This window comes from Lichenostomus cassidix, chromosome 3 (genome assembly GCF_008360975.1).
Source record: "Lichenostomus cassidix isolate B80296 chromosome 3, HeHo_3.0, whole genome shotgun sequence".
Lineage (NCBI taxonomy): Eukaryota > Metazoa > Chordata > Aves > Passeriformes > Meliphagidae > Lichenostomus > Lichenostomus cassidix.
The window spans coordinates 72,607,709-72,619,829 of NC_139483.1; the positions used below are offsets into that span (position 1 = coordinate 72,607,709).

The 12,121-nt window shown below is 39.1% G+C and overlaps 1 long non-coding RNA gene across 2 annotated transcripts; it reads left to right on the forward strand.

Moving 5' to 3' along the window:
• Window positions 1-1,991: 1,991 nt before the first annotated feature.
• LOC146439991 (uncharacterized) lies at window positions 1,992-11,170 on the forward strand. Of its 2 annotated transcripts, none has more exons than XR_014851328.1 (3): window positions 1,992-2,099; window positions 2,631-2,744; window positions 11,076-11,170. It is a non-coding gene; the product is annotated as an uncharacterized LOC146439991 (long non-coding RNA). The 2 variants fall into 2 exon arrangements; XR_014851327.1 differs by lacking the exon at window positions 11,076-11,170 and adding an exon at window positions 6,319-6,414.
• The last annotated feature ends 951 nt before the right edge of the window (window positions 11,171-12,121 follow it).

The window sequence follows — 12,121 nt, forward strand, 5'->3', positions numbered from 1 at the left end:
TTGAGGCATATCCAGAAAATCCATAACCATCAATAAGTATGGCCAATGTGCATTCAATACACCCTTTGTATGAACTCACAATTATTTCATGCAAATAAACGATTCCTTACATAAAAATCTTTCTTTTTCATCTTTCTTGTCTTGCTGTGACAGTATGTTTTTTAACCACGTCCACTTTAGTGAGTTTAATTAATCAACCTGTGTCTCCGAAGAGTCAATTTTATTAAAGCTCTGAAGTACTGTAGAGGCACTGCTTATTTTCTCTCAGTGCTCATTCAAAAAAGAAGACCTCTAACCCTATCTGGGGCTATTCATACTTACTGACTCTCCATTGGTAATTCAGCTCAGAGTTTGGCATCACTGCTCATGAGGTCTGCCAAGGAACCACATCTCCTGCTTCTGTGTTCAACACAATTTGCTCCTTGCTGGGTGTTTGGGATCTGAAAGTCCTGCTCTCCGTATGCCAAGTGTTTTGTTACTAGTCATGTTCAACGCAATCCTTTATGACAGCAAAGTCAAAGAAAATCTTTCCTGCATTTAAAACACACTCTCTAAACAACCTGAGCAGTTTCCCTATATATAGTTTAAGACTTTGCTTTAGATCAACATCAAAACCAATCTGTCTAGGCTCTGCTTCCTTGTTTATGAAGAAGGAATATAGAAGGCCATTCATGATCTGGCATCACTCAGTACTGAACCATTAGAAAAAATAGGCTCGGATGAAGCCATTCTAGTGGTGACCTAAATAAAAGAAACTAGCTGTGAATCAGGAAACTTCTTCCCTTGCTGACTATGCTCCTACAATGTATTTGTTTAGAGACATTAAATTCTTCTTGGTGCTTACATGTTTAACAATAACCTTTGCTCACATATAATTAAAATTTGCGAATGAAAAATCAAAATAGTACTAAGTTTTAAATAAACTTAGATATATAAACCATCTTTGAGCTCTGTTTTTTGTTCGTGTTGACAGTTTTTCTCTCTCTGTACCAACATAAAAAATACCCTGATACTTCAATGCAAGCTGTCATGCAGAATCCTCAGCTGCCAGTATCCAGCGTATTTGAAAAGTATGAGAAAAAACTGTCAGTGCCAACAGATTCCCTAATAAAAAATAATAATGAAGTCTTGAGAACTGTCAGTCCTTCAATTATGCAGCTCTGACAGTGACTGCACATTTGCAAGAATCCAACCTTGCTACTGGAGGGCATAAAAAGGCCAGTTGAGCTTTATCAGAGCCAGACACAGTCAGGCACAATATTTTTTTTCTGTCCTAAAGTGGACAACCATATCTTCAAAAAGTTTAGCATTCAATCTGGGATCAGCTTTGCTGACATGAAGAACTGAATAACTTAAACATAAGCAAATTCTAATCCTGACACAAGAAAAAAAAAGGAGCATAGTGAAATGCTCAGTATTAGTCTTGCAGTGCTACCTGGATGAGGACTCTCAGTGACATTAAATTAAGCAGCTAGTTAAAAACCAGGTAGAACCGAGAGAAAAATAGGATCTAGTCTTCTACGCTTTGTCTAAAACTACAGGTCAGGAGCAACTTTTGTTGGGAAAATAACATTAGGAGGACATTTGCATTGAGCCTATCATTGCTTTGATAAGGCTGACACTGAAATAGTAATCAGTGAAATTGAAGGCATCATATATCTTGTTTGAAAAAGAGAAAAATATTGACACAATGGAAGAATCCATCCCAATTTTTTCTGGTACTTCCTGATTGAGATCTATCAAAATGGTATCCCTTGCTTAGTCATAACTTAGGTGTAGCTTTCAGAGAAAAGCACTATCAAAGTGCATAAGGCATAATTATCCATGACTGGTAGAGCTCAATCTCTCTCTTTATGCTTAAAAAATAAAAGTAGATTCACTTTCTCATTCATTAAAAAAATCACAACTATTAAAGCATGAAGTCTGGAATACTCTCTTGTGATGTCACCTGTTCACTAACCTAGCACATTCCTCTGCTGGATTGGTCCAGTTAAAAAAGGATCAAATACAGTTTTGTCTTGCTGTTTGCTGGTAGAAAATCAAGACATGAGTATCCTCTCCACGCCCAAGATTTTCCCCCAACCTTCCCTGTTGGATAGGTGTGTGGGTTTCACAAATAAATCACCCTGAAGGGAAAGCCTGAAGGGCTAAGGGAGCCAATAATAATAATGTGTTTCTTCCTGTACTGCATGAAGCTGCTGGACCTGAGCAGGTGTCCCTGTACAACCTGCCATGAACCTCTGTAAACCTATGCCAAGGGGTGAATTAACTGGTGGCATCTTTGGACTACTTAGAGTCAAAGAAAGGCCACTGCATATTCTGTGCCTTCACATCACAGTGTGCAGGAAGGTGGCTTGGGTCTTTTTCTTGTAGCATCCTGAACCACATGTAAGATCCTAAAAAGGAGTGAGAAATTGCTCCAGCCAGACATACCTGCCTTTAAAAAAACACCACTACTTCTCATGGTGATACAATGTGACAGAGTTTCTGATTGCTCTGTCTCCCTCTCCACAATAAAATACACACTTGCGATACTTGGTACACAATAAGGATTTCTCTGGAGGGAAAATGCAGCAGTGACAGGAGTGCTTCAGTTTAATCCTCCTTTTTTTCCACTCTCCCTTTCCCAGCCTCCTCCCGCCTCTTTGCCCACCCTCGAGGGTCTTATGGGATTTTCCAGGTAACTAAAGGCTTGCAAAGCCAGTGCATCGGAGCGACAGACCAGACAACTGCAACATTTAGGAGTGAGCGACACATCATTTCTTTAACTCTCCCTCCTCCTGAGTAACTCACAATAAGGCTTCAAGCCATTCTTTACATTATATATGATTCTATTACTTTTTTGGTAGGGAATTGGTAATATTATACATTGTAGCAGGCACTTGTCAATGAATCCCTGTGTATCAGTGTATACCCTGGCTATAGAATGACGACTTACTCAAAAGCATTCCATAGAGAAGTCATAATCATAGGTTTATTTTATTGGTTTTGGTCAAGAAGAGTAAGCCTGTCATCCCTATGTACAGCAGAAATTTCACTTCACCAGATGTTTCAATTTTTAAAGTGTATATTTAGTAAGATGTGATTTTTGTTATAGTAGAAATATGTAACAATTTTTCCCTTTTTCTTTGGTGTAACAGTTATGGACAATGAAGTTGTGCTAACACACTACAGAGATGACCATAATGGCTTCTGAGATCTCAGACAGGCCCATGATCATAGAATGTTAAGGTGTGGGAATGGACCTTAAAGATCACCTAGTACCAAACCTCTGTGCCATAGGCAGGAATGATGATATCTAAAGCTCAGGGCTCCTTGGGAGGCACTAAGTGCAGGATGGTGGAATCCCATTTTATCAGGCATCACTGGAGGGTCCTCACATGGGATGAATATTTCAGCCTTAGTGGTAAGCAAATGACTCACAGCACAAGTGGACTGGGGGCTGTATTGGAACAAATTATCTCTATTCCAGCTGATCTCTTGGTTGTTGAGGTAAAAGATGAGGCTCAAGCACCAACCCACCAAACCCACTCCTCCCTTCCCAGTATTGTGGGACAGTTTGGCCGCATCAGCAAAATGCATTTGCTGCAGTTAATTTTGGGAATTCTGAATGATTTTGCAGAAGGTCAAAATCTGAGAGTTTTGAGTGAGGGCAAAGATTACCCAACCAACTTTGCTGTGGTGGAGGCAGAGCCAGATGGGTAAGCTCAGGCAAGAGAAGAGCACTAGGCAGCCTGGTGAGGAGCACTGTGTAGTTTGGTTAGCTTATCTTCCTGGCACAGGGCTGCTCACTGGCTAATTCACACTGATGGGCAGGGTTGCACATTGCTCTGGGAGACCTCAAGGAGCCTCCTTGCCCCCATGCTCCTCATCTTCCATTAACACAGCAAGTCAGTGTTCTCACACTGTCCTCAGTACACAGAGCTACGCTGTAGCCACTCCCTGTGTCCCCTCTGTGACAACACCAATGGTCTTCCTTCCTGCTGACAGAAGACCTGAGAAATGTTTCAGTATAATTTATAGAATAGCTGTAGGTGACAAAATGTCTGTATCACAGTGATGCAGAGGGAACTGAAAGTGCCTGTTGTCAGTCAGGAAGCACCAGGGAAGGGGACCATTTATTTGGCAGATTCCCTCTCTGGAAAGGATGTTCTCATCCACCCTAGGGGTGACTTTGCCGACAGATCTTTTCATCCTCAGGGGAGCAGAGGAGGACTCAAGCACCTGCTCTCTGTATTTTCTGTACTAGCACAAAGATCAAGAAGGAAATCATTAGACAGACCAGACTTCCAATTTCCATTATTTTTAACAGGCATTGCACATCTAATTTGAAGTGCACAATGCAAATATTTACTTTCAAGTGTCAAAGGAGGCTATAAAGATCTTTATGAATCTTCACACTTCAAGGACTTAATTCATTAAAAATAATTATACATATGTGGGGATTACTTCCATGGTGAAGCCGAGATGTGCCATCAGTTGCCAAGTAGCAATGTACAGCGTGCATGCTATACATCTGTGTGTCAGCTTTTATGGGAGAGAGGAGGGCTCTTGTACATCAGAACATATGTGTGTAAACAGGGCTGAGAGGAGATCTCGCTGGAATTCACTGCTGAATAACTTAGAGAAAGTCACTGTGTGGCATTGCAGACTCCCAGTGCTGCAGACAAACACTTTTGTGCTTGCCCATCTCCTTCACCTCAGCCTGAATACTCCACACGCCTCTTCATTTTAGAATGAGAGCAGTTTTACAAAAAAAAAACATTAGAAATTGGCTTTGATTTTTCTTTGCCCCTCAGAGATTTCATGGTGTCCAGCAATTTGTTTCCAACAGTGCCAGTTTTACAGGATTGAGGCTTTTAGCCTTAAATTTTGGGGTTTTTTTTTCTTTTTTGTGAGAACAGACAGACACTTTCCCATCCTTGAACCGTGCTGATTGTTTAAGGGGCAGATGATGCTATTTTGAGCAGGTAACTGGAAAAAAATTTACTGCTGAAGTCAATGGCCGAGAGGAGGCAGTCAATTAAATTCTCAGACACTAATAATCTGTTCTTACTTGTAAATCATGAGGACTCTGTTTTAAGTGCTTGGAAAACTTCAAGTATGAATCACGTAATAACAAGCGCCCTATTTTTCAAAAATAATATTAATAATTTAAGCTGTCTGTGTTACTGCAAGGAGCATCTATTGATCTGACCTACTTGTATGCCACCACCAGCCCCAACTGCGAGAGTGTCTCAGCTCTCATCACACGCACAAGGAAGTAGCGGGAAAAGAATGTCTCTCCTGCCTCACTGCTCATGCTTGAGGTGTGGTGGTTTTGGAGAACAGCTGTCATAAACAGGCATTTATTTCTCCTCGTGAAGAATCCCATGGCCATTTACCTTGTCTGGCCTCAGAGGATTTTCTCGCCTCTGCTCAGCCCCTGCAGAAGTCCTGACGACTGAACTTCTGGCACTGTCACTTCCCTGGGTGCCAGGGGCTCAGTCACCCTGGGGACCATGCTGAGGCAGGGAGGAAAGTCTCAGAGGATCAGGACAGACACAGGGAGATCTTGCAGTACTGCACCATATATTCCTAATGCTATGTAGTAATGCTTACCTGAGCTCAGGAGACGGCTCTAAGAGCAGAGCCTGAGGATGAAAAGGTCACAGAAATGTGTGCTGTTTAGGGGATTTTCAGCTCAATTTGCACCAGTTGGCAATGCCCTGAGACTGTGGCAATTTAGTTCATCTTTTAGATAATGGATCTTACCTCTCTTAGTAGAAGTTTGCACTTCATAAAATCGTACAGTGTTTCACTGGCTACGGGGACACAATGCAACTGCTGTTGCTGGAGCTTTGTGGCATATGAAGTGCTTTAGGACATAATTTGGAATCCATTTCAACATCAGACATTTGCCTTTGACATCACAAAGGTAGTAATGAAGAAATGTGCTCTGAAAGTACATCTCATTTAATAGTGCCTATTACAGTTGACACACACAAGCCTGAACCATGTTATCTTGTATTTTTGCAAATAATATTTATTCCACAAAGAAGTTCATGCATGCAGAATAAATAGCACATTTCTTGTGAAAGCATATAATTAGCTGAAATCCAAGAAGTGACAAATATTGGCTTTGCCTGAAAGTTACTGCATGAGATTCTCAAGTTTGAAGTATTTCAGAGACAGAAAGGACAGCCTTCACAGTTTCCTGATTACTTGGTGCTGCTAATTGACATTGGTTGCAGGTAGCAAATTTCTAGCTAATGCAGAAATGATGAACCCTGTTCCACCTCTCAACTCTCTTTTCCCTTCCCTTTTGCCCTCTGGCAGCTCTGCGCACCTCCATTCCGATGGATAATTCAGGGAAGCTGTAGCACCTTCCAATATCATGGACTAAAGCCCATCAGCTTTTCTTAAAATTGCCTGAAAATGTTTTTGTTTTGAAAAAAAAAATTTTAAAAAAAAGGGTTTCCAATTAAAAAATGCTGTTGCAACTGAATTTTGTGTTTATATATCAATATTGTTGGTTTTATTTATTTGTTAAAATAAAAAAGAAAAAGAAAGCTTTCCATTTTGACATTCACGATAGTTCAGGTTTTTAATTTTGAAGTAACTTAAATAACTTTTTTTATCAAATGTTTAGATGTATCAAAGTAAAATGTGTTGTGACCCCAAATATTTATGAAAAATCCATTGCCTACTGATTTGATCTGATAAACCACAGGAGATTAATTAGTCTTGGTTATGTGACTTTTCAAGCACTAAACCTAGCTGAAGGGGTTTTGATTTTTGTAGTTTAAGCCTGTATTTTCATGTAGTTATATAAAATATATAACATATAGGGGAATTTGTTTCATGGCAGCGTTTACCACTGGTATGATGATTTTACCCCAAATATGAAAATCTCCATTTCACCAAGAGCTATAAGGCTATTTTCATAATGAGAGTAAGTCTATGTAATTTTTCATCCATTAAATCAAAACTGCTCATTTTCAATTGCTTTAAATGAATTTGTACAGTAATTAAAAAACTAGTAGGAAAATAACCTTTATTTCCCTTTTAAAGTCAGAAGGTACCATTTACACGCTGAGTAATCTAGATGAAATTTTTTCTAAGATACAGACTACAATGTCTTAAAATAGACCATAAGACTTCTCTTCTCTTGAACAATAACAATAATAATAAAAAAAAAACCCTCAAAAACCAACAGAGGACTCTGCCCCAAAGATACTCAGAATTGAAAGCTTTTGTGCCCTGCTGCACCTTGAGAAGGTCTGACAGATGTCCGTGGTGTTTTTAGTTCTAGACAAACATCCAGACAATGGAAACATCTAATTCTAGTGTTAAAATTAGAAGAAATTAAACTTCCATAAAACCCACTAACTATATCAAATATCTTTCCTCACCCTGCTCCATTTATGCAAATACATTTGTACTGTTTCAGAAATGAGCAGTGTAACAGCTTAAAAGTTTAAAAATAAAACTTCTGCCTAGACATTAGCCTTAATTCATTTCAAAGGGCTCTTTTAATTTATTCTTTTCTTTTATTTTCAATGAATTTTATGATTTAAGGTTACACTGTGTTGGGGTTGGGATTTTCCTACAGCTGTGAATGTCTGTCCTCATTTGGTTTTGTAGACAGCCCTTTCACAGAGCGGTGCTGTTGCAGGTGAGGAGCATCTGTGCCTTTGCCAGGCATGTGTTTGATAAGGATGTTGACAGGTCAGAGGTTGTCACCATTAATCCCAAAAAGCTATTTCTGACTAACCATCATGATAGAAACACAATGTAATAAGACTACCAGGTTCAGTATTGATTTCCCATCTAACATAATATCATGATTGTATATTACTTGTTTTTGCACTTTATTATTCCCTAGGATGTTAACTTTGAAATTTTAAAAGCATTTAGTTCTACAGCTGTAATCCTTAACACCTCTGCAGACTTCTATGCATCACTTTGTCACCTTCCTCTCTTCCCAAGTGCTCAGCTGACCTGATGCAGTGGAAAAACCCTTTCTACTCACTTCATCAGGAGGTACTGACTCCTGAAACACCAAAACAGAGTTTTAAAAGATGTAGCACTATTAAAAAAGGGCTCCTTAAAAAAATAAAAGCAAAAAAAAAAAGCTTCTGTATTCCCTGGAACATCTTTACAGGGTAAGAGAAAGGTTCATCAGAGACCCCTGAACTCATGGGGACTTCAGGAGATAAGACTTCACTGTTGACTCTCAAAGGGGGCATTTTCTTTCTGCTGGTCCATCTCCCCATTGGCCATCTTGTGTCTGTCTTACTGCTGTGGACTGTAAGGTCTTTGGGACATTTTTCTGCTGAATGATCCTACCCACCCATCAGCTGGGTTCTCCTACAAGCTGCTGTAGATATCTATAGCAATCCAAGTAAATTAGAATACAAAATGTTTAATTGAATTCTCCTTTGTTCCCTGGTGATATTCAGAAGGGCAGCACATGGTACCTGCAGATGGATGGCAGCTAAATAGCCTTTTAAAGCTGCGAGCAGAAGTGGAAGTTTGTTTTCATTCATTTTCTCTCTCTCATTCAGATACAGCAAAACATTTATTAATCCTCCTCCAAACCATATGCCATGTGTCTAATGAGTGGTAGGTTAAGTTAATCATATACAACCAAGTGTAGTAGAAAAAACATTGCAGAGTAGGTGAAAAGGCCTGTAGATCTGACTTACTTATTTAAGTGAAGGAGATGAAGAATATGCAGGGTCAGGCTCTCCAGGAAGTTCAAATAAATACTGAGTCAGCCAAAATTCTTCTGGGTTCTTGAGGTGCTTTCTTGGTAACTTTTGAACTTCTAGCTGGGACATCACAGCTTTTATGAAGGCTCATGCTGCAAGTATTGCTGGCCCTGCTTTTTAAACTTTAGGGGTTATTCTGAAGGCTTAGCATATATACAGGACTTTATCCCACGATTTCTTTAGGCTCTAAGGAACCAGCAGAAAATTGAACCAAGAGATTTCCCAGGCTTACCTGGGGGGTATCTGAATTACTGAATGAACCCATACTTAAGTTTTCCAGACATATTTTATTGATGAAGTGTCATGACTGTTCATAAACTGTGATAACACAGAACATCTGCAAACTTAGCAAGGAAGAGCTGGAGGAATTTTTTTTTCACTATTCCACCAGTTTTACCAGGTTGTGGTATCTGTTATCATCTTGCTGGGACAGCAAATGCTGACTGTGAAAAATGAGTGTTGACAAATTCTGTGCAAATTTCTGTGCGTTGTTCAGTGCCAAGTTATAAGTTGTAACAGCTCCTCTATTCTTAAGAAATTAGCCTGCAATGCTTGCCAAACTAGAGCAGTTTTGTGGCAGGACTAGGAAGACACCATCATATTCATTTCATTTGAGCCCTAATTTGACCCAAAGATTTGATTTCCACCTTCCATAAATTCACTAACTACTAACTGACTCCTCCAGCTAGGCCCTTGAGTCCTTAACTCGCTGGAAATTATGCTCATATTTAATTATAAATATTTATAAAACCTCTGTGATCTTTAAAAATGTGAGAGCTATCTTGTGTTTATAATTGTTATAAAAAATATCCCAAACCCACTAATTGAATGAATCTTTCAAATGTGAGTAATTTTTTATTTGAATTCTACATCCTTATGTATTATGTAACAATTAGTAATGATGTGATGGATAATTTTTTGGAACAGTTCCTGATTCCATTACTCAACTACTCGATCGACCAGTAATTATGAATCATATCTTTAATTAGCTGCCGCTCTTCAGAAACATATGAAAGCCAAGGGCATAAAGTAATTGGCATAAAAGTTTTCCTAATTAATTTATCTGTCTATGTGAGTAACCGGGACTGGAGTCAGGGGAACATTTATAACTCCAGGAAGGCCAGCCCTAAAACCCAATGTCAAATGAGATTTATATTTCTGAATTATAAAAAGAACAACAACAAGCCACAAAATTACATTATCCCCAGCTCCAACAATAAAGCACATAATGCGTTGTTCAGAGATGAGCAAAAACTTCTTATTGATCCAATTCATTTTCATCGTATTCTCCAGTGGGTCTTTCAAATCTCTCTGGCTATTTCCCTCATTCCACATAGTAACAGTAATCAAGCACATTAAGCAATTCATTAAACAACAGCCCCACTGACCACAGGGAGTATTACAGCTAACATTCATTAGGCAACTAGCAACTTTATTTAAGCAGAGAGAGCTGGGGAGTGCAAGACTCAATTCTTTGTCTTTTGGGAGTCTATGGCCCACCTAGGCAGTTCTGGATCTGCTTTTCACAAACTATAAAACCTTTAAGCTTGCTGGCACAGACAGTGCCTTTTTCAAGGAGCCGCCTGGGAGAGAAGACAAAACAGAATGTGTGCTGGTTTAATTCTCAGCCTGCCAAAGATTAAGTTAAAATCTGAGCTCATTGTTAAGTGCAGGTTGTTGAGATTTATGCCTGATATAAAACTAAAACCTTACAGTATTGATATTTAGGTCCTATATTTTTCAGATCTGATTTCAAGAGGGCAAAAGCTATAAAGCATCCAGGTTTATTCATTTGAATATCCTGGCTTGCCTGGCACTTTGCAGTAAAAGTGATATATATTGTCCTTCATAATAACAGAGGAAAGGCTAAAACAACAGTGGAAAAAAGCATTCCTACAAACAACAATTAGAAAACTGTTAGAAAATTGAACTGGTGTGCCTGTACAGTATTTCTGGCCTAATTAATGAAGAACCTAAGGTTGATGTTTGTTGCAAAGTCCCTTAAAACAAGAAAATTCAGATGAGCAAATGCACTGCTGTTCTCTTGCTTGCCTATTTATTTATTTTTTTCTAGTCACTCCATATTACAGAAAAGAGGCAATTAGATGATATTACTTGACATTACTTTTTTATATAAGGATTCCTGCTGATATCCAAGCTATTTTCTTAAAAAGTTTACACTCCTAAAGCATTAACCCAGATTTTTAAGTACCTATTTTTCACAGTCCACTAGGTGATTCCACAGAATGAATATAATATGCATGAATCAGAAAAAAATCCACCTTTCCCTTCTATAGAGTTATTGTTTTCTATTCACAGAATCACAGAATTGTTAAGATTGGAAGGGACCTCTGGAGATCCTCTAGTACAACCCCTCTGGCACAAGCAAGTTTGGCACAGTTACTATTAAATCATACAATGCTTTAAATGACTTGGCTTCTTGTGTGGCGTAACAGAGTATAACTCCCTTGATTTCAGAGGAACTAGATAAACCAAAAAGTTCATTTATTTTTTCACAGCCTTGTTCTGGCTTTAAAATACTCCACTACAGCATTCATGCTATTCTCCATTGCTGATGCAGAAATTATTAAGACTATTCAAAAGAATTAATGGCACTACTGATTACTGACACTTATAACTGGAGGGCAAAGACAACCCTGCTGTAGTTTGAAAATACATTTCTGGGGTGTTTAATTATTTGAAACCTGATTATTAAACCTTCAAACCAACTTCTCCAGAGTAACTGGCTATCATGGCCAGAAACATGGTAAGAGGTAGGAGGGCTTTTGCCAGAATTTAGATGTTCTTCCCCTCTGGATGGACCCACATCTGGGGAGGGCAGTAATCTCTCACTGAGGAAAAATCATGGGCCAAACTAATTTCCCTAATTAAGGAAGATGGATCTTGAGAATGGATGGAGTTTCATCCTAGAAATTAGGCAGGTTGCTTGAATCTTCATTTCCTGCTTGTAGGAAAAGTTGTATAGAGGCAGAGAGGTGGTGGGCCAAAATGCTGGTGTGAAAACAAGATCCAGCAAGTGGGGTGGGCTGTTGGAAGTGCACGAAAGTCAAACACAGCCCATGGGGTCCTGCTGGCTCCTGTGCTCTGCCACTCACCAGCACTATCATTCATAAGAAACCATCAGAAAATAAGATATTTATCTCACTCAGACATCTTGATAGCCCTTGTGAACAGAATGCATTTAGTTGTGTGACCAAATATTTTGGGATAACATGAACCCTGGGTCCACATTTCTGGCCAGGCAATTCAGAGCCATACAATAGCCAAAGCTCTAACTTTAAAGGTAAAGAAGGTACTGCGCTTTTTTGTGACACAGAGCCTGTGATTTCAGCTCTGCCACACTA